Here is a 19,531-nt window from a genome sequence, read left to right as displayed (position 1 = left end):
CGCGACGAGGGAAAGTTTTCTATTTCAATCTTATGATCGATGCGTCCTCGGGGTCGGAGCTCTGTCGCAGCTACGTTGTGCCGCGCCACGTAGCCTCACCAACGACAGCCCTCCTTTTCTCAGTGCTCTTCCGGCACTGTGGAGTCTAAAGTGACCTACTAGTACACATTAATGCCGCGTTATCTGTTCTCGCGCGCACGGACGGAAAAAACTTCTCTCATGAATATGGATCGAGTTGATAGCGTTCGTCACTTTGACGCGAAATGACTCTCGATGAGAGCAGTTTCCATCAAAGACTGCTGGACTCCAAACTGATGGGAGAATTCGTCGAATGAGAGGCGGAAGGCCGACGCGCGAATTCTCGTGAAATTTTCCGCGCAAGTAACACCAGCCTTTTTCCCAGCCGGTGTACCAGCCGAGCGTGTGTGAAAGGATTTATCGGTGTCGTTATATCCGTGAAGTTCTCATCGCGAATCTCGCTGAGGGACAGGCGGACGAGTTTCCGATCAGTGATCGCTCGGTCGGTCGGTCGATCGATCGATCGATCGATCAATCGATCAGTCAGTCGGCTGTCCTGATAACAGTGCAACTTCACCAAGGGCTTTTACCCGCGCCTTCGTCGTCGTGGTCGTCGTCATTGTCGTCATCGTCGTTGTCGTCATGCCGAGAAAGCTTAACCCTCTCGATGGAAGGAACGAATGTGTGGGAAGTACTTACCTCCGATAAACAATGTCAAGCATGCCGCGGATACGACGACGTCGAGCGTTTACACCGCGTTCGTTAACGGAGACGTCTTTTTTTCCTCTTTTTTCACCACCGGCTGTCTCGCTGCAGTCTTTTCTGTCGCGTCTCCTCGTCGAAGTAAGTTTTCCCCCATTCATGACGTCGCGCGCTTCTCCGGCCGCTTTGACAATTTTATCCGCCCGCCCCGGTTGAGTCTTTGCGCGTCTTTGTAATTGTAACGCGATCGAAAACGCCGCTGCACCCCGCCAGAAACGAGCATTGGGGGGGCGCGCGCGCGCGGGGGCCGGCGGGAAGTTGATTATGGAACGCGAATTTTTGCAACGACCTGCGCGCATATCCTTCCCCTTTCTCCCCCATTCTCTCTCTCTCTCTCTCTCTCTCTCTCTCTCTCTCCCCCTTCCACCCTTATTCACGCTCGGATGCACCTTGTAATCGTGAAACTTTAACGCCCGCCGGGGCGCCCGCGTCCATGTTTACGATTATCTCATCATTAATTCATAAGTGTTTATGCTCTCATCGCGTTGCCGGCGTAATAGCGCGCTTCCGTTACGGCCACGGTTTCTAATTACCGCGAAAGGCGTAATAAACGCGCGTATCAGATCATCGCCGACGACGTGCGAGATTTAATTCGTTCGCCGTTCGACGCTAACGACGCGATTAAAACGGGGGACGTCTTTGCTGGAGAATCGCTCGCACCGATCGTATGCCCAGCATCCCGCAGCATCCCTTCGCCGGCATTAAACAGCGACCGGCACGCGCTCCCGGGAGGGTTCGGCGCCGTTCTCTCCGGCAGGTGCGCCGCGGCTGCGTTTGACAGGTGTGTCATTGTTAGCGGGGGCATAAAGAGAGGGGAAATGGCGGGAGTCAATCCTGTGGGCTCCGGGGACAGTAAGAGCGAAAAATCGAACGCGGGAGGGGATACGGGACGGGACGACATACGTCTTCTCGCTCCCGCACACTCGCGCGTCTGATATCTCACGACTGCCGCGCCGTATTTTATCCGTTTTGTTCTAAAGCGTTTATGTTTCGACAGAGAGAGACAGAGAGAGAGAGAGACAGAGAGAGAGAGAGAGAGAGAGAGAGAGAGAGAGAGAGAGAGAGAGAGAGAGGGAGAAAAAGAGAGAGAGAGCGGAATATCCATCGACGCGTCATCGAGCAAGAGACAAAGACGAGGAGAGAGAAGGGCGAGTGGAGAGGAGGCCTGTTTGCGAGAAAACGGGGTGAGAAGGCAATGCTGCGGGGGAAGGGTGTGAGATCCAGTCAGTCACTCGGATATTCGCAATATGGATCCCTTTGGTGTAATCGCAAACGCGGAAGCCCCTTGTTTCTGTGCCTTCGGCGAGCACACTCGACCCTTCAAACGCAAGCCCCCTTCGCGTCCCTCTTCCAGCCCCGAATCTCCCCGTGCCCTTCGCGCACACGCAGTTGGACAGTCTCTCGCCCCATATTCTCTGTCTAATTTGCCAACCTAAGCCGTCGGGACCGGTCGGACGGAGCGGCTGCGACGGTAGCCCAACTTCATTATTCTCCCATTGTATCAACACCCCCGCGGACATAAATCATGGAGGATCCTACCCCTTGTGCGCGCATTCCGCCGCCGTCGGCCGGGGATTTCGTTTGATTTTTGCCCGTGGAACCCCCCCCCCCCGACGAGGAAAGAGGCAGCCGACTTTCTGCTTCAATTTCCGCTTTTCGGCTGTTCGCCTCAGCCGAGACCGGCCGCGGTGTCCGCCATCCGGTAATTTCTACGCTGCCACTTTGCGCGTGTAATTCGTGCTCCGTAGATTTTCACGCTTTCCATATTGCATGAAGGTAAAGAGCAAAAGAGCGAAGGGCGAACAGTGGCGTTTTACCTCGTACAAAAGAGGACGACGCGATTCGCGGCACTTTCGCGCGGCGAGTCTCGGAAGTTTGCGCGATTTTTCTTCGTGATCGCGTGATCGAATTTATTGCTCTTGATATACGCGACATGGTTACGGGGGGGAGAGGGGGGGCTGAACGCATTTTACTGGCGCGGATAAAATTGATTTAGCCCCCCGAATGATCGCGCCATTGTAGATAAAGCGCACTGTTTCGGTGCTTTCATGTATACCGCTAGATTAGCGACACTGTTGTCGCATTTATCTTTCGGTGATACGCCTGATGCTCACCCTTTTGAACATCGTAAATATCGTCGCAACTTCTTTGTCGATTTAAAATGTGCGTACGATCGATATGTAAAAACAGCGCGATTTGTTAGCTGTCAGTCACTGTCCGAGAATGTACAACAGGAGTTGGTATATACGACACGGAAAAAAATGTTTGGTTGAATAAAGCAGTTTTCTCGTGAAATGTGAACGATTCGGAAATTTCGGTTCAAGTTATCAGCAGAATTCAGTCTGATTGATCGAGGCTTTTCGCGTTATCTGGAAGAGAATTCCGGTATTTTCATCTTTCATCGGAAAATTAGCTCATTCGAAGAAAACGATTAACACATATACAACGAAATATATCAACAGTCACGTGCGTACGACGAGCTTTTGTTTAAAGCTTCAAATTCAGAATAGTGCTCTGATGAGCATGTGCCTGAAATCTCGAAGGTATATACTCTCCGTAACGAGACGCGCAGGTCACGTCAAGCGACTTCCAGTGTATTTGCGGCTGTATTACGTACATCGAATTTTTATCGCCTAAATTGAATCACACAGCACGCTGCGTGATCAATCGTGTGACACTTTGGGACGCAACCGCTCCGGGGTTAATGGCGGATGTTAACCTTTCCCGACGCAAGGACGCGGCTAGAGAAAAGCGCGCGCGCGCGCGCGATCGATTTATTTATTTATTATTCGCGAGCGCAACATTTATCCACGTGGCGGCCACGGTTAAGAGCTCATTGTGCAACCTTCTTCGCCGCTTAATGACGGACGGTGTTTGTTGCAGCGGGCGGTAATTACTGCGAGCACGCGCGTATTATTCGCGAGGAGAGCTTGGCAATTACGCATTATTACGACTCCTCGCGTTATTCGTAAACACGATATTTGTAAACGGACATCAGCTCCCTCTCAGCTTTCCATCCGTCCGTGATAAGCGCGAACGAGAAGAGGGGAGGATAAGTATCCTGGATACGAAAAGAGCCGCTTGTCGGAGAACGGAAATCGATGCTGGCGAGTTTATTCGGCGCGCTAAGGCTTTGTGTACTTAGCATTGCTAAGACACGCCCAGGGTGCATGAAACTTATAACGGGCGATCAAATTTAACACGTGTAATAACATTGCACCGTTAATGCCGGCGGATTATATTACGCACTTAAGCGTAACTTATGCCGGCACGTGTAATTATGTTCGGGCCCTATAAAGCGGGGAGGGGGGAAGGGAGATGCGCAGCGCGCATCTATATACCGGGAGGGGTACACCTCTACGCTGTTACAGGTGTTTGCGTATTAATTTCACGATCCTTAATACCTCGGCTCGCGCGCACCGCACGGCCGTCGTGACGCCTAAACTCTCGTAAGCGGGCCGGGAGCGGTGTTAACGATCGAATTTCGAAGCGCCCGAATGAAATTTCGGCGGAACGGCCGATCCCTCGTGAGATATGCGGCCGATCTCAGTGGCAGTGATCCTTTGGCGCGATTTATGTCCGTGCGACGATACACGACAATAGCGAGTCTGACTTAGAGACCGGGCTCAGATGACATCGCGTACGTGCGTCCCCTCCCCCTCCCCCCCCCCCGTCTCGAGACGTACGTTCCGATCGCCGGTAATCGCGTTACAGTGATCGATAAAACAAAATGCTCCGTTCCCCCCCGTTATTTGTGGCTCAACTGTATTATCGTTATCGTAAATTCCGTCGCTACGGTTTTAAGAGTCCGGACAATAGCCGAGGAACGGCTATTCTTCTCCGCTCGCGCGGGCAATTCTCTCGGACCCCGGTGAGGGATGTCCCCGTAATCGAAGGTTCGTGATCGGAGAGTGTGTCTCGGTGGAGAGTCGGAAATTTATTTTCAACAAATTGGCCGATCGTTCAGATTTCGTAGCGGATAGCCGCCGTGCCGGGCGCGCGGCGTGGCGAAACGTGGGCGGGAATGCCGTGCGATAGGGGGATAGACGGGATCGCATTAGGGTCGGATGGCGTCACGGGGTCGTCCGGCGAAGGTAAAAAGGGTGGTCGGTCCGCTTGATCGGCCCGACGCGAAGCGCACATGGGCGTCGCGAGAATAGGAGCGCGCGAGCGCGTTATCGAACGGAACGAGAGGAAACGGCTCGGCGTTGAAATCGGGCTGCGTCGATGCATTGGTGGATTCGACTGGTGCGTGAATGAAAAGTTGCAATCGAAGGCACCAACGTCGCGCGTGTACGTTGACGAGCTCATCGCTTTTGTGCTTCTTCAAAATAAACGGGGAAGCGAAATTTAGTCAATTCTCTCCTCCCGAGGGGAAAAACAAATTTCCCGTCCTCTCTCTTTTTTTTCTTTTTCTCTTATTCTCTCTCTCTCATTCTCTCTCTCTCTCTCTCTCTCTCTCTCTCTTCAGTATTCGGTGTAAGAAAATTTGTACTGGCGCCCATGGGGGCGCGCATATATCCGCGCGAATCGACGCGACTGTCATCGGTCGTAAGAGCGAAATATGGATCTTCGGAGTAATTCGATCAAGTTCCCTTTTGGTCGAACAGGGGGGAGAGAGAGAGAGAGAGAGAGAGAGAGAGAGTCATTCGATGACGGCGCATAATTTATGCTCGACCGGCGGGCCGCTATTTTAGATTTAGCCCGTCGTGTCGGTGAATTCGGCGTGGATCACGGAATCGCGATGAAAGATTCATTTTTACGAGCCCCGCTTCGCGCGTCGCTCTCCTGCACGCGTCTATGCTTTCTCATTAGCGGCGTACAATTATCGGGACGGGATGCGGCGACGATATGTCAACGTCGAGAATTAAATAGCGGACGCAACAGGCGCGTCGGCTATTACCTGCTGTAAGCAGGACGCGTGGCTGAGGCCGAAATAAAAGGGCGCGAGAGACTTTCAGCGCTCGCGCGCGTCGTTCTTTTAATAGCGTCACGCGCCACAAACTCCACACGGTCGACGAGCCGAACGACGATAACGAGTTACACGCGATTATGCTTCACGGTGTTCGCCATTAGTTTCGTAGTTAAACGCATTTTAACGCGCCGAACGAGAGACCGAACGACTTCCGTCCCGGGCGCGCGTTATGCAACAACGGTGTGTGTCTTGCGCGGAACGGTATATCGCGCTCCATATAGGCCGATGTTTATCAAAGTCACGCTTTGTCGAAGCCGCGCCGTATCTTTATCAGCAAAGTCACCGTCGAGTGCCGCGATAGAGCAAAGTCAATTCTTAAAGTACATAGCTCAAGATCGATAAAGCCGATCACGCTTGATCCGCTACAAAACAGACACTAATCTCGGTATTTATCACGCACCACGACATTGACACGCAATAATCGGAGAGAACGTGTCTTCAAAAATTCGCCCGCCGTAGATGGGGGCGTAGAATGGCGGGGGAGCGGGCGTGGGCTGTCCCGTGAACGCGGTGAGATCTCGCGATGATTTACAAGCGAGCCGATCTTCGACGCTCGCCAGTTTCGTTGATTTAGGAGCGATCCCGGGGAAAGCGCACGAATTTGTCGCCGACGAGACGGACGAGCCGTGGCGCACTGTCGGCCGCGTAACCGAAACAATTTATCGGGAGCCGATAGATCCGGCCGGCGAGATACTGCAGTTTCGCCGGTATAAAGTTGCCCGTGCGATGAATATCGAGAATAACTTCGCAACGAACCGTCGTATCCGCGCGCGTGCGCGCGCGCGCGCTTCCCCTGCCCGCGCCGGGATAGCTCGAGAAACGAGAGTCGCGGCGAAATAAACGAAATAAACGACGAGGTGACGCGAATGATCCGTTTAAAATACACATCGCTCGATGACCTAATGATATTTGCAGATTGCGCGTTTCCCCGACTGTCCCGCGTATTTTATAACCGAATCCGGGATATCGCGTGCGCACGAAAGTGGCGAATATGACTTATTCGCCGGAGATATATCTATATATCGATGAGAAGCGCGAGTTCGTTCTCTCTAATAACGTCCGCAAACGTGCATGCTTGTCGCGCGATAATAGACACCGGTGGATCGACGAGTTTAAATTAATTCGATAACGGCGCGCGATATACTCTGCAGGTGTCGGGTGCAGGTGTTGTCGAAATAAAAGCCAGTGTCTCGGTAACGACGATATACCATTTGCGCGTGCAGCGTGCGCGCGAATCCATTAAGTGTCAATTATGCAATATATAATGTAACTCTCGCAGATCGCGCGAGGAGGAGGATATGAGATACAAGATTTATAAATATACAATTTCATTACGGTGACGTAATACTCCGATCACCGTCATCGCAATCATCGCCGTCGTACATCGTCGCGAGTCGATTACAATGCGGGAGATCCATTAAATCTCGATATCCTGATACACGAGTGTTGACCAGTCGGATCGTACGGGAGCAATGTAATATCAACAATGATCCGTGTGTCGCCTCGACAACTCGAATATGTACTTTAAATCGTGTCCTCCGGACCCGAGAGTTTATTACCGTAAATCCATCCGGATCTACGTGAGCAAATACCGTCGAATCTGCGGCGCGCACACGCGCGCTCGCGCGTGTTCGATCTCTGACCGACGACGGTGCGTCCGGATTAGAGACGGGAAAGAAATATGGAAATTTTAGAGATTCGTCGCTTCGTCTTTGGAGAAAAGAAAACAAAATAATAAACTGATATTTGCAGACTACACTGATGAATGGCAGCTAATACAGGGACACTCGATCTCCCACATTTCCAATTATAAATGGAAATTGTGTAAAATACTTTTCTTTTGGAAACAACACAGAGGATGGTGGAAAGTATGAAATTTGCATTTTAAAGGAATCACGCGATAGGATTTAATTATTATGATATATTATATTCGAGAGAGCATAATTATATGTAAAAATATCATTTAATATTTCAACGAGGGGATTATTTTGTGACAACGCAGTGAGATTTACATAGCGAAATTTAATAACACTCGAGCATATTGAGATTTTATCGTAGCGTGTGCACGCAGTAGCAGTAACGTGTAGTAAACGATGAAACAGGCGCGCCAAATAACATGTGACGATGTGCGATGAAAACAGCGAATTCACGATAACAATGAAACATTCACGATGAACAATGAAATTATTACACCTTCGAAGCCATTAAAAATGTGGCGCCCTGCATACACGCGGCGGGTACGTTCAAAATGCATGCGCCGACTCGCTTGGCTCGCCGGAACGTCCTGGGTCGCTCGTATAGCAGATTTACACGGTGTTTACATTACTTAACAGCCCCCGTCGAGAGTACGGTGACGTCGTACTACGCGCGGTCACTGCCGTTTCCGGTAACTTTGGAAAACGTTTCTGTCCGGCGGACGCTCTCTCGGTTCGATGGCCCGTGAGGCTGCACCGTTCGCCGGCAGGAAATGTCGCGTCTACAAAGTTACCCTCACAGAGGCCTCCAACGGCACCGTCGGCATCCTCGATGTCGTCTTTCCTCGCTCGCACCCGCTTTCGTTCCAAGTTGCATGGTCGCGTCTCCCTTTGCTCCACAGCTATCCGCCGTTTTCGCCCTTGGACTCCCACACGTTCTCTTTGTTCATCCTTTTGCCCTACCATCCGTTCGTCTCCGTCGCTCCCTCCCGATTCGCGAGAAACTTCGTTCCTCCTGATACAGCGGAGCTTTCGGTCCTCGCGCCGTTTCCATAGAAACGCCACGGCGAGAGAAAGGCGAACGGAACGGAGAAGGACGGAGGAGGGATTCCCGGGTGCTGGGAGGAAGGGTGCGATCTGCGAGCGAGGATACGATAGAGTGAGATGGAGATCCCGTTGGAGCGCAGCAAGTTTGTCCTTTACCGGAGAAAGGAGAGAGAGAGAGAGAGAGGGAGAGAGAGAGAGAGAGAGAGAGAGAGAGAGGGAGAGAAAGAGAGAGAGAGAGAGAGGGAGAGCAAGAGGGAGAGGGAGACAGACAGGCAGACAGACAGACAGAGAAAGAATGAGAGAGAGAGAGCGAGAGAGAGAGAGAGAGAGAACTCTCGGTTTAAATTCTATCGCACGGACAATACGGTCACAGTAATGCTCGTTCGGCTTTGATTCATTGCTGGTGTCCGCGGGACGGGGGAAGGAACGAGTGAGGAGCGAGAGCGTGAAAGGTGCACGAGCGAAGGGAAGAGTCGGTTGCGCGGAGGTTTGCCATTTCCACGTGTACCGTGACTCCTCTCTTTCTCTTCCTCTCTCTCTCTCTCTCTCTCTCTCTCTCTCGTGCGCGCGCGCGATCCGAGGAGATATTAGCCCTACCTCCGTTGCCGCGATGCAGTCATTTTCTCGTTGCCACCGGGAGCGTGCGAGCGGGCTGGCGCATCAATTTTCGTGCTCGTTCGCAACGTTCGCGCGCGATCTTAATTCGTTTAAACTGTAAAACGTGCACGCGGCGTGCACGTCGATCGACCCATTAATGTAGGTCGCTTTTATCAAGTCCGTCGGGATAATAGGTATTCCATCGTGAAACTAATTATCGCATACCGACGAGTCGCTCTCTGCCACGTATTCCCATAAGTTATTAAATTTTTTCTCATCGTTAATAAGGTATCGTTATTATGTCTGAAAATGCTGTACGCTTTTACATCGTGTCGCCCGGCCGCAAAGCCTTCTTTCTGAAAGGGCTTCTGCCCTTCATTTGCCTTCGTAGATTACGTTTGCGGAAGTGGTACGATGAGGGGGGGGGTGCGAGGTGTGGAGGTGAGCGGGTCGAGCTGCCGCTAAAACTCGAGCGTCGCCGAGCTCCCGCGGGAACTTAAAAGTATGGGATTACGCGTGCACGCGTGCGCACGCATATTTTACGACACTCCGCGCGCGCCGCGTCGCTGTGGACACACGCTGTGGGAAAAATAAGTGCGGGCGGGGATGAATCGATATCGGGACGGCGGAGGAGCGTTCGCGGAAAATTCCACAAATGATTGCCATCGCGAATTTCTTTTACTTTTTATCGTGCCTCGTCAATTTAATATTATACGCGAGCGCAAGAGAGCTGCGGGGCGAGCGATAATCACAGCGGGCGAGAAAATGCAGTGTATCTCACGATGATTACGTAAATGCTCGTGACTTCTGCTTCAACTCGATCTACTTTAATCCATTCATTATGGAGTCGCAGCGCTTCGAGTCTCACGTTATATATCTCGACGTGTATTCTTTTAACAATATACTCCCACTCAGGATCGTCTATTACTTAATGAGGCTGAGTAAAAGCTCGATTAAATATACATTAACAATTAGCGGACTGCCCCGCTTCTTTCTCATATCTGATGGATCTCTCAATATTATACAATCTTAAGACCGGAATAACGAATGAACCGAGAAATTTCGTTCTCATTCCTTCGTATATCCTCTTCTCGCAGGCACGTGTTCTCTCTTCGCAATTCGTTCCTCTTCCAAAAGATTCCTATACCTCGGTCCTTTATTCAATTTCCGGCCGGCTAGCCGGGCGGATTACGATCAGAGGACAAGTTTTCGTGGCGAAAGCGAGAGTCGCGACTCGGGGACCGTCACGCAATGAGCGGATGGACTCTGAAAGTATTTCCTAATAACTGCTCTCTCGCGCGCTCGGTAGAAACGCGAGCGGGCCTGCCGGGCAGAGCCAGCCGGGCGCGGGCGACGCGGAAACGACGGTCGATATGCCGACGTACTAATGACCCGTACGGAGTCGCACCGACAGACTGCCGGCTAGACGCGATGGCACCACCGCCGGTGGTTTTCGCTCAATTATAAATTGAATTACTCGCCGGCCCGGCTCAAAATGGCTACGGTTATGCGCCATAAAAGGGGGAAACTGACTCGGCGAACGACATCGGCGGGAAGAGGATGGAAACGACGCGTGTGCGAGCGGGTGAGAGAGCGAGCGAGAGAGAGAGCGAGCGAGCGAGCGAGAGAGAGAGAGAGAGAGAGAGAGAGAGAGAGAGAGAGAGAGAGGAAGAGAGAACGGGAGAGAGGCTGCAGGAACGAAAAGCGACCTTTCGACCCTCGGTGCTCGCCGTTATCGATACGCGCTCGATGACGGCGGCGGCGGCGGCGGCGGCGGCGGCTTCAGACATCGGCCCATCTACTCTGATTCTATGCATTCGCAATTAGCTCATTAATGTACAACGGGTGAGTGTTTACAGAGACCGGCGCGAACGCGCGATGACACCGCGATATCAATTGTATTCCGTGTTCCCTTCCTTCAGCCCTTTTGTAAGCCGACGGTGTTTTGGGCCGCGAAAGCTAATCGCGCGGGCAATTAAGATAAATTGAAATCGATAGCGAAGTGACAAATGGTCGGGGAAAGTGATGGGGGATAATGCGGAGTGAGCGGGGAGGGCGGGGATTTTCCTAACAGCCACCCGTTGCCGCCTAGAACGAATAATTAATATCACTTCCGCGTACGTGTCCGTTCGCGGATTATCGCGACGAATCAATCATGCGCGCGTTCAAGCGGATAATGCCGAAAACGGCTGGCGGCGATCGCTCGAATGCGAAGCGCGCGTCTGTCGCCGCTGACTAATGTCGCGTTTTCTTTTTTTCTCTCTCTCTCTCTCCTCCTCCTCCTCCTCCTCCTCCTCCTTCTCCTTCTTCTTACCAACGCGGTTGCGTAACGCGCGCGATTACGCCAGATGCGCCATAAAATACGCTATGAGAGCAGCGAGACTCGGGGGATTCGAGCGCGGCTCGATGTCGCGAATATTGAACGCGCGCGATGGATAGCGGACGATATATCGTCCGAATAAAAAGAAGCTTGTAAAATGTAGAAAACGTGTTTCTAATATCCCTCAGAGATCTCTCCTTATGCTATGCTCGCGCTCGGCGCGCTCGAGCGCACCTCGTCTCCTCGTGACCGCGCGACGTTAGTAATTAATTCCGGCTCCAGAAATGCGCGCGTTTATTAGCCGGAAGTGCCGTGGTGTCAATAAGAACTCGGCGGACCGCCGCCGCCGCGGCCGCCTCGTGCCGGCCGCATCCTCGCGTCGTAATCGTGACACGGGGTGCATCGGTAATTAGCGATGGATCGGCGGTCGGCCTACGGCGATCCTCGTTAACTGCTTTACGACGTACTTATCGGACCGCTTCGTGTGTACGTTCAGGGCGGTCAATATCCCCGGCTGTTTACTAACCGCCGTTGCCGTTAAGACGATTAGCTCCGGGGACTCGTGGGCGCGTCTCGATTCACAGTCGAGGAGAAGGAAGCCGTCGCACGCGCGCGCGTACTCGGAAGCGCGACCATTTCTTGCAATGCGTGGACGTGCAGATCGGAGAGAAGATCGGCTAGTCTTCCCGGTCTACCCGGCTAGTCGGAGAGTCCTTTTCCAGATGTCATTGCGATGTCGCGCTTCGTTGTCGCGCGAAAATAGGGGTGTTGCAGCAAAAAATACCGTCTCAATCAGGAATCGATTCTGAATTTTCCTGCTTACCGAATCTCGAGGACATTTAAATTTTTGGCAATTCGATATCTCCGTTTTCGGACTCGAGCAGTTCGATCCTCCCCTGATTCGATTCGATTCAACTCGAAGTTGGATAGTTCGCACATCTCTAGTTTCTCGACGATAGCGATGACAGCGACGTTCAATTATAGACTCGAGGGCAAATCACGCCGTGAGAGATAACGCTCTAATCTGGAATGATTAAACCTCCTTTTCTCCGCATTCACGTTACGATATGATTATGATGATGATATGATTACATGTTGAAAGGGAGCAACAAACTATCAACTGGAAATCTAATTTGAAGACAGGTCAGGCGTGGAGAAGACGTCAGGAAAAGTTAAATCGTCGTAGCTCGGTTGCTTGCAACGACGCGCGGCGGTGTATCGCTGAGAAATTTTTAATAGTCACTCGTAAATCGTTACTTCTTTGTTGAGAGGAAAGTTCGCGCACTGTCACGATTTTTAATGTTTCGTTTTATGCTTCGTAATAAAGGAGTCTAGGGAGGACCAAACTTTTGTGCAGCTCGCGTGCGCGGAAAAAGGGTGAAATGCAAAAGGGTTGAAATTCAGCACCGTTTTCTCCGGACGATGCTATCGGTAGGAAGAATGGCGATCGCGATCCTATCTTCATGATGGCACTTGATGGACGACGTGAAATGAAATATGCGCGTTGTTTGAATTTACTGCTGTCACGTCGGAAATATCGTACATCGTGCATGCGATCGTGGCAATTTTTTTTTATTGTCCGGTATCTTGGCTTCTCTTCCGACATCACAGGAAAATAAACGGAGACGAGAGAGAGAGAGAGAGAGAGAGAGAGAGAGAGAGAGAGAGAGAGAAGAGTCGAAAGTAATATTGAATGTTTATTCGAGTGTTATTCGCGTTATTGTAGCGATCGCGCGAGCCGCTGAAAGTCTTAACACGTTTTGCCTCGCGCAACAAATAGATTTACCGACAGACTTTTATGAAAACTTGAGCAAAATCTTTTGTATTCGAATCGCTGGGAACGAACTTTGCGGCGGGATATGCTCGGTGAAATTTTACATTCTATATTGGTTTCAAGAGCGGAACCAGCGCCGAATACTAAAATATTTTCAAACGGCTACGGATATCTGGCGCGTGGCGATATTTGCGCTTGAGAATTCGTCGTCTCACGAATTTCACTCTCGCGAATACTTTTCGGTACCTCTTCAGGAGGATTCATCGCTGTTTTCTCGGCTTTTCGTAGGTTTTCACAGTAATATAGACAAATTTCTTTTGGAAAAAGACGAAGCGGTAAGGTTTGCAAGCTTTTTTGTTTATTGCGCCATCTTTTGTCTAATGGAGGATTTTATATAAAGCAAATTTGTATCGATGAGAGATTTTATCATCGAGTGAAAATTTCCCGTCTACGCCGATGAAAATTCACAAATGATGACAAATGGTGAAAAACGTACCGTGGCACTTTGATGAAGAACTTGAATAACGTTTGATCGACAGATAGATGAGCAAGCATTTAATACAAAATCTTCAAATGCCTCGACATTCTTTCGTTCGATTACGTCGTTGAAATTATGTCGCTATCACACACCGGCTTGTCCCTACCGTACCCGTCTGATTCCGTAACTCCCGTTGGAAGCGGGATAACTCCCGCCGTTCTGATCGATGCTTTACTTTAATCCTAGCGCCAGGAGTTTCGATCCCGATTCCATTGCCGCACGTTCCAAGTGCGGCGTTTGATTCAGCCAACGGATATCCCTCTTTCGATTCTCGAGCCCCTCGCCATGTACGCCCGTCTCCTCCTAATCCACGGAAATGGACACGGTGTCGACAAGATTCGTATTTGCATTACGGCGACGGAAGTGTGGAAAGTAACGTCGTTTCGTAATTTCCGGTGAGCGAGGGACACCAGCACCGTTTACGCGACTTAGGTGTCCTCCCTTTCGAATACGTACGAATCCGTAAACGCGTTCCGCTTACGAGGGATCGTATAAAAACGCTTCTCAGTGCTGACTCTCGACAAGATAGTATTCGTTTGTACATCTTTTGTTTTTAATTTGAATCGGAATAAAATATTTTTTTCAATTGCAGTGAAATTTTGATTTCATTTCGTTCAAGGCTTTCCAATCGCAGATTGGAATACGTGCGAATTTTTCGAATTTTTCCTCTCTCAGGGATCAAATATGTAATTCTATTTAGATCTTGCCGGTTGGTAAAAAGGATTCACTTCGCGATAACAGTCATCGTCGAACGATCCCCACTCCGTCTCCGCTTTATTAATAGTCACTGGATCTTTTCCCACGACATATTTCCTCTAACCTTGCGCACACGTGTCTTTCATGCCACCGTGCTTTCGCGCTGCGGCCTCTGAGGCGCGTCACGTGTGTGTGTGTGTCTTACCTAACGCCGGACATAAACTCGCAAAGTCGTAAACACTTTGTGTACAACAATGCCGTTATGTAATAAAACGGTATGTACGGTAACGTAGTGTCGATGGTAGCAACGACATTGGGCGCTAGAATGCGCTCGCTTCGCGATAGTTCTTTCCTGCACCACACGCTGTACGCATCAGACACTGCCCCCCGTCACCGGAAACGCTTCCGACGGCAAACGGCGAAAGATAAATTAAGAGATGTCATTGCTTCGGTGGTGAAATCTCGCTAGCTTGCGAGTCGAATTATTCGACATTAAAAATTGCACAACGAACGAGATCTCTTGTTCTTTTCTCTTCCTTTTTTGTTTTCTGCCTTTCTGGCCAGCTTCAATTGAAATGAAACAAGGTTTCATCTCGTCGTGAGACGAGATTAGTAAATCGAAAAGTAGAAACTCGCGACGAGATCGCGCGAGTGTGCGCCACTCGCGCTTTCGCTTTCACCGAGAAACATTCAACAGCCTGAACTGTTGACTCCTCGGCTGTCGAGAGCTCGGCGTGATTCTGGGACACCTTGTATGCGAGCTCGGTGAACGGCGCCGGTTGATCCATCTGGCTACCTACCAACCTACCGACCTAGCTTCCTCCTCATGGTCTCCGCCGGATATTCCGGAAGTGACGTCACGCTCATTGTAACATCCCGTATAGCTCGAGCGGAGCGAAGCGAAACACTCTCTTTCGTGTCCCACGGACCGACCGAGTGCATGTGTGAAAAGCAGGATAAGAGGGCGGGCGGGGTAGGCAGAGGAGGTAGAGGTACGTAGGCAGGGGGGATACGCGCGTTGCACATACGCGCGTGGGTGTGTGAACGACGGTGGAATGCGTTAAGTCCGTACGCGGCGTACCGTGTAAATACCTGACTGGCATTGGCGGTGTTGCGCGCGCGCGCGCGCGTGTATGCGGTTACGTAATCGCAATGGGAAAGGTGGCTTGTTGTCGTCGTCGTGGTGACGGTGCGTACGCCTCGGAGGAGAACGCGCAAGAAGAATCGAGCGGACCTCGAGATCGCGCCGCGTGTTCAGAGCGACCTTTGTCGCTTCGGCGTTACGCGTCGGCGAGTCGATCTCATCGCGCTCATCAAGTTCGCGCCGTTCGCGATCATCGCGGCATCGAGCCGCGAATGTGTCCACTATTCTGTTATCTAGATAAAGTTATCTAGATAAATGTTACGAACGGACATCGTCCAGGTGAAGTTCTCGAACCGACTTGTGTTTACCCGGATATTATAAATAAAGAGAGAGAGAGAGAGAGAGAGAGAGGGAGAGAGAGAGAGAGAGAGAGAGAGAGAGAGAGAGAGGGACAGAACCAAAAGTTTCATTCACTCGCGCGGCGAGGAGGAAAAACGAGTTTCGACGAGATATCAGTTATTAATTGCGATGACTCGCGCAGGCTGCTTTGAGAAACGCAATTGCGTACCTTGAGAAGCGACGTTTCACGGAAAATTCCGCGATGCGATCAACAGAATTACGCCATGGGAAAACGGCGCGGCGTCGATCGCGGCGTCCATCCCTATTTGTAGGCTTCTCGGACCGAGATGAACACGCGTGGGCGTGCGTGCACCACATGTTTCGCCATTGTTACACATCGTTCGATGTAATAAACACCTAGCTCGGCGCATCCATCGTCGGTGCGCGCGATGAAATACATAAAACTTGTGTAAAAACGATTTTTCACGACCGATGTTTTTCTCATTGTGTGCAGCATCGACAGATGTTCGTACGGGACGTAATACGCGAGATCGAATCGAGACGTTTGTCACAGATAATCGTCTTAGAGAAAATATAAATATTCCTTGCACTGTAGGATCTTTAGCATGGCGTTTTCGATATCACATAGTATCTATTATATTTCACAAACGACTTAAAAACTAGAAATCCCACGCTTAGGTTTTAGAGAAAATATCGCAAAGCTCTTGAATATGCGATTGCATGAAGGAATAAACTATGGCCTGAGAAAGTCCGAATGGCGGTTTTCAGTGCTTACCGCGTAAATAGAAAAAACTTGCTCGAAAATACAGCTCTTGAGAATACAGAAGCCAAACATTTTATTGCACTTACGATTTTCTTCAGTGGCTCAGGAGGTGCATCCGTCACTCATCAAGATTCTCGCGAGTGTTGGAATTAGTTGACATTCGTCGTACGTAGTGCATCTTCCGACGATACATGTGCGATTTATCATTGTTGTGTGGCCTTCATCTTCGACGAGTGAAAAAGTGCGCTGCAATTACATTCGTCGTGGTTAGTACTTCGCATAATCACGTGTATAAATGTATAATCAAACGTAGCGTCGATAAATGTGATCGAAATAAGTGAGCTTCCGAAATAAACACAGCCAGAGATTACCGTGTCGGTCGCGCCGCTCGGCATTGTTTACATATTTTGGGAATCGGGACAAAGGAGCGCGCGTACGCCTCAGTCGTGTTTACGTTCGAGGTTAGGACGGTCGACGCTACGAATATAATTCCGCGACACATTCTCCGACATCGTAGTAGTTCCGCGATATCAGTCGCGAGCTGAGTTACGATTGTATCGTGCCTCTCGTGTATATCATCGTGTATCTCGCCGATATTATCGCTTCGATAACACGACGCGCGCTTTCTTACATCGCGCTGTACTGGTTACACATAGCTCCACATGAAGACACTCGCTATTTGTATAACCAAATTACGAGAGATTACGCGAAAGACAGTGATTACCTGAATAATTGCGATCAGCGGGACGGATCGTTTAATTGGCCGACTCGTGTGAATCAGATCGATGAGTACTTTTTCGACGGAGTTCCAAACTCCATACGTGCAGCCATCGGCTCCATCAACGCACCGTACCGAACATAGCCGATGATCGAGCGTCACTTGAGGTCGCCGTTCGCGGGCAACTTCAGTCACTTCTGGCTGCTTCGTGCCGGGCTGCGGGCGGCCGATCGTGTTTTCTCCGTATTTCGTCCGCTGTTCGCACATCTAAGGTACGCATTTCGCGCCTAAACCGAGCGTCGGGAGTGTCGGGTGTGCCGATCTAATGAATCACGGTGTCGATCAACTCGCGAGAGTGATGTGTCGACTGCGTATCCATCGGCGTTCGCGACGTAATCTGTGTACGCGACGCATCGAACGAGCGTTATGGCGGTCGAGCGTAGTCGGTTTGCCGCACGAATATTTCGCTCGTGAGTCCGAGTGCCGTGAGCGTGGCGGTCATCACCGTGAACGTCGATGGTGGTGATGATGAGGGCTGTCGAGAAGAGTCCCATTGACGAGAACTCGTCGACTCGCAAGCAAGCTCGAGTAGCCGGTAACCGTTTAACTGTATCTACCATGTTTGCTCGCGACGCTCCGCGTCAACGGTCGGATCGAGATGCGCACACGTCCGACGCGCATACGCTGGCGCCAAAAACGCCAAATAAGCCTACGGGGGCCGATTCTCCTCTCGCGTTGCTCGTTCGCTCGCGTGCAATTCGAGAGCCCCGTCGAGTGTGCTATGTCCACCGAGAATTAGAAACGACATAGTTTTTTTGTGCTGAGTTTTGTTTACGACGCACACGCTAAAATCACCTCTACGCCCGTCATCTACGCGTTTCGTCGCAGGTGTGAGCGAACGTAAACATCGCTATCACGCGATCGTCGGCCGTAACCAAATCTAACCTCTATCGGGCGCACGTTCTCGCTGCGGAACAACCGGCGGCTGTCGTGACAGATTAATTCGCTGGCGTATCTCAGTTCGTAAACGGAGAAACGTACTGTTTATTAGCACGTGTCTCGCGTTATTCATTCATCCCGCGAGCTCGGTACACGTCGACGTGCGCAATTAAATAGAACCCGGGAGTGACGTGTGTGTGTGTAATAACGAATGATCGTAGTGACGGATCACTCCGGTGATCTACGTGATCGCGAGTGATTATCTGGAAGGTATGCAGCCTAAAGCAGCAGCAGGCAGGAGCTGAAAGGCGGAACGGTGCAGCGACACGGCAACAACTGAATATTGACAGGTAAATTCATTTATTGTTTACAAACGTGACCACATGCGTGGTAACGTTTGTACCTGCGATTGTTGCGTGTCGTTGCGACAGTCGCATCTGGTCATTTGAATAGAGCCGCTGAAAAGATCTGATGAAATTTGAAATTTTGTTCGTCTGCGAACGATTTTGAAATTTGTCCGAAGCACTTTACATGTGCTGATACTTGCGACTTTTTATTGCGCATTCGTCTCATTTTTTTATTCGACTGCACTTTTTGACATTACCGGGATTTCTCTTCATTTAAATGTATTTTAAATATTTTAAATATCGTTAAGTATGACATAAGCAATGATGATAGGATATTCGAGTCGAAACATTTGCATTTTGTGATGTCGGAGCTCGGTGATGGTCTTTCTGTGTTAGTCGCGTTTCTCTCATTCTATCAGCAATTATACAGATGTTCTCGAGTGGCGGCGCAGTACGCAGCTAGAACAAAACGTCCATGTTTTTCTCACTCGATGAGAATGTGTCATAGCGCAAGAATGCGCTTCCTTCGTCGATAGGGCTAATTATACGGGTTCGTGTAATCGCCTCGTCGTTCACGACACGAGTCGTTTCGCGGCGATAATTTAATCGACCTCCGCTTTGCATTCCGCAATGACCGCGCGTGACGAACCTTTTTTTATACTCATTGCTTCTGATGCAGTTATTTATGTAGTCATGAGAAAAAGGCGATTATCACAATGTAATTATGTGCGCAGCAAGTTATATTGCAGGAAGTTGTCTCGATAGGGAAGCTCTTTCTTCATTCCCCTCCTTTTTCTCGTGTAATTGGTGGGCTTTCGAATTCGAAAAGAAGCACATATTTTATTTTTGTACCTCGTCCCGTTGAGTCACAGTGACGATTGACGTCACGATTGATTTTT

General features: G+C 50.4%; 1 protein-coding gene across 2 annotated transcripts in view; it reads left to right on the top strand.

Moving 5' to 3' along the window:
- Nucleotides 1-19,531, top strand: part of LOC105180951 (Krueppel-like factor 6) — a 337,265-nt gene that overhangs the window by 101,321 nt on the left and 216,413 nt on the right. The window contains exon 1 of one of the 2 annotated variants that reach the window (XM_011137337.3): nt 18,360-18,635. The exons of the other annotated variant lie outside the window; for it this stretch is intronic. The gene's annotated coding sequence lies outside the window, so the exon portion shown is untranslated. Of the gene's footprint in view, nt 1-18,359; nt 18,636-19,531 lie in introns of those variants that run through there. 2 annotated transcript variants of the gene reach the window in all.

The sequence above is a fragment of the Harpegnathos saltator genome, unplaced genomic scaffold (assembly GCF_003227715.2).
Source record: "Harpegnathos saltator strain DR-91 unplaced genomic scaffold, Hsal_v8.6 scaffold785, whole genome shotgun sequence".
NCBI classification, from domain to species: domain Eukaryota; kingdom Metazoa; phylum Arthropoda; class Insecta; order Hymenoptera; family Formicidae; genus Harpegnathos; species Harpegnathos saltator.
Note: the sequence above shows the minus strand (reverse complement) of the source record. Positions and strands in the feature narration are given on the sequence as shown.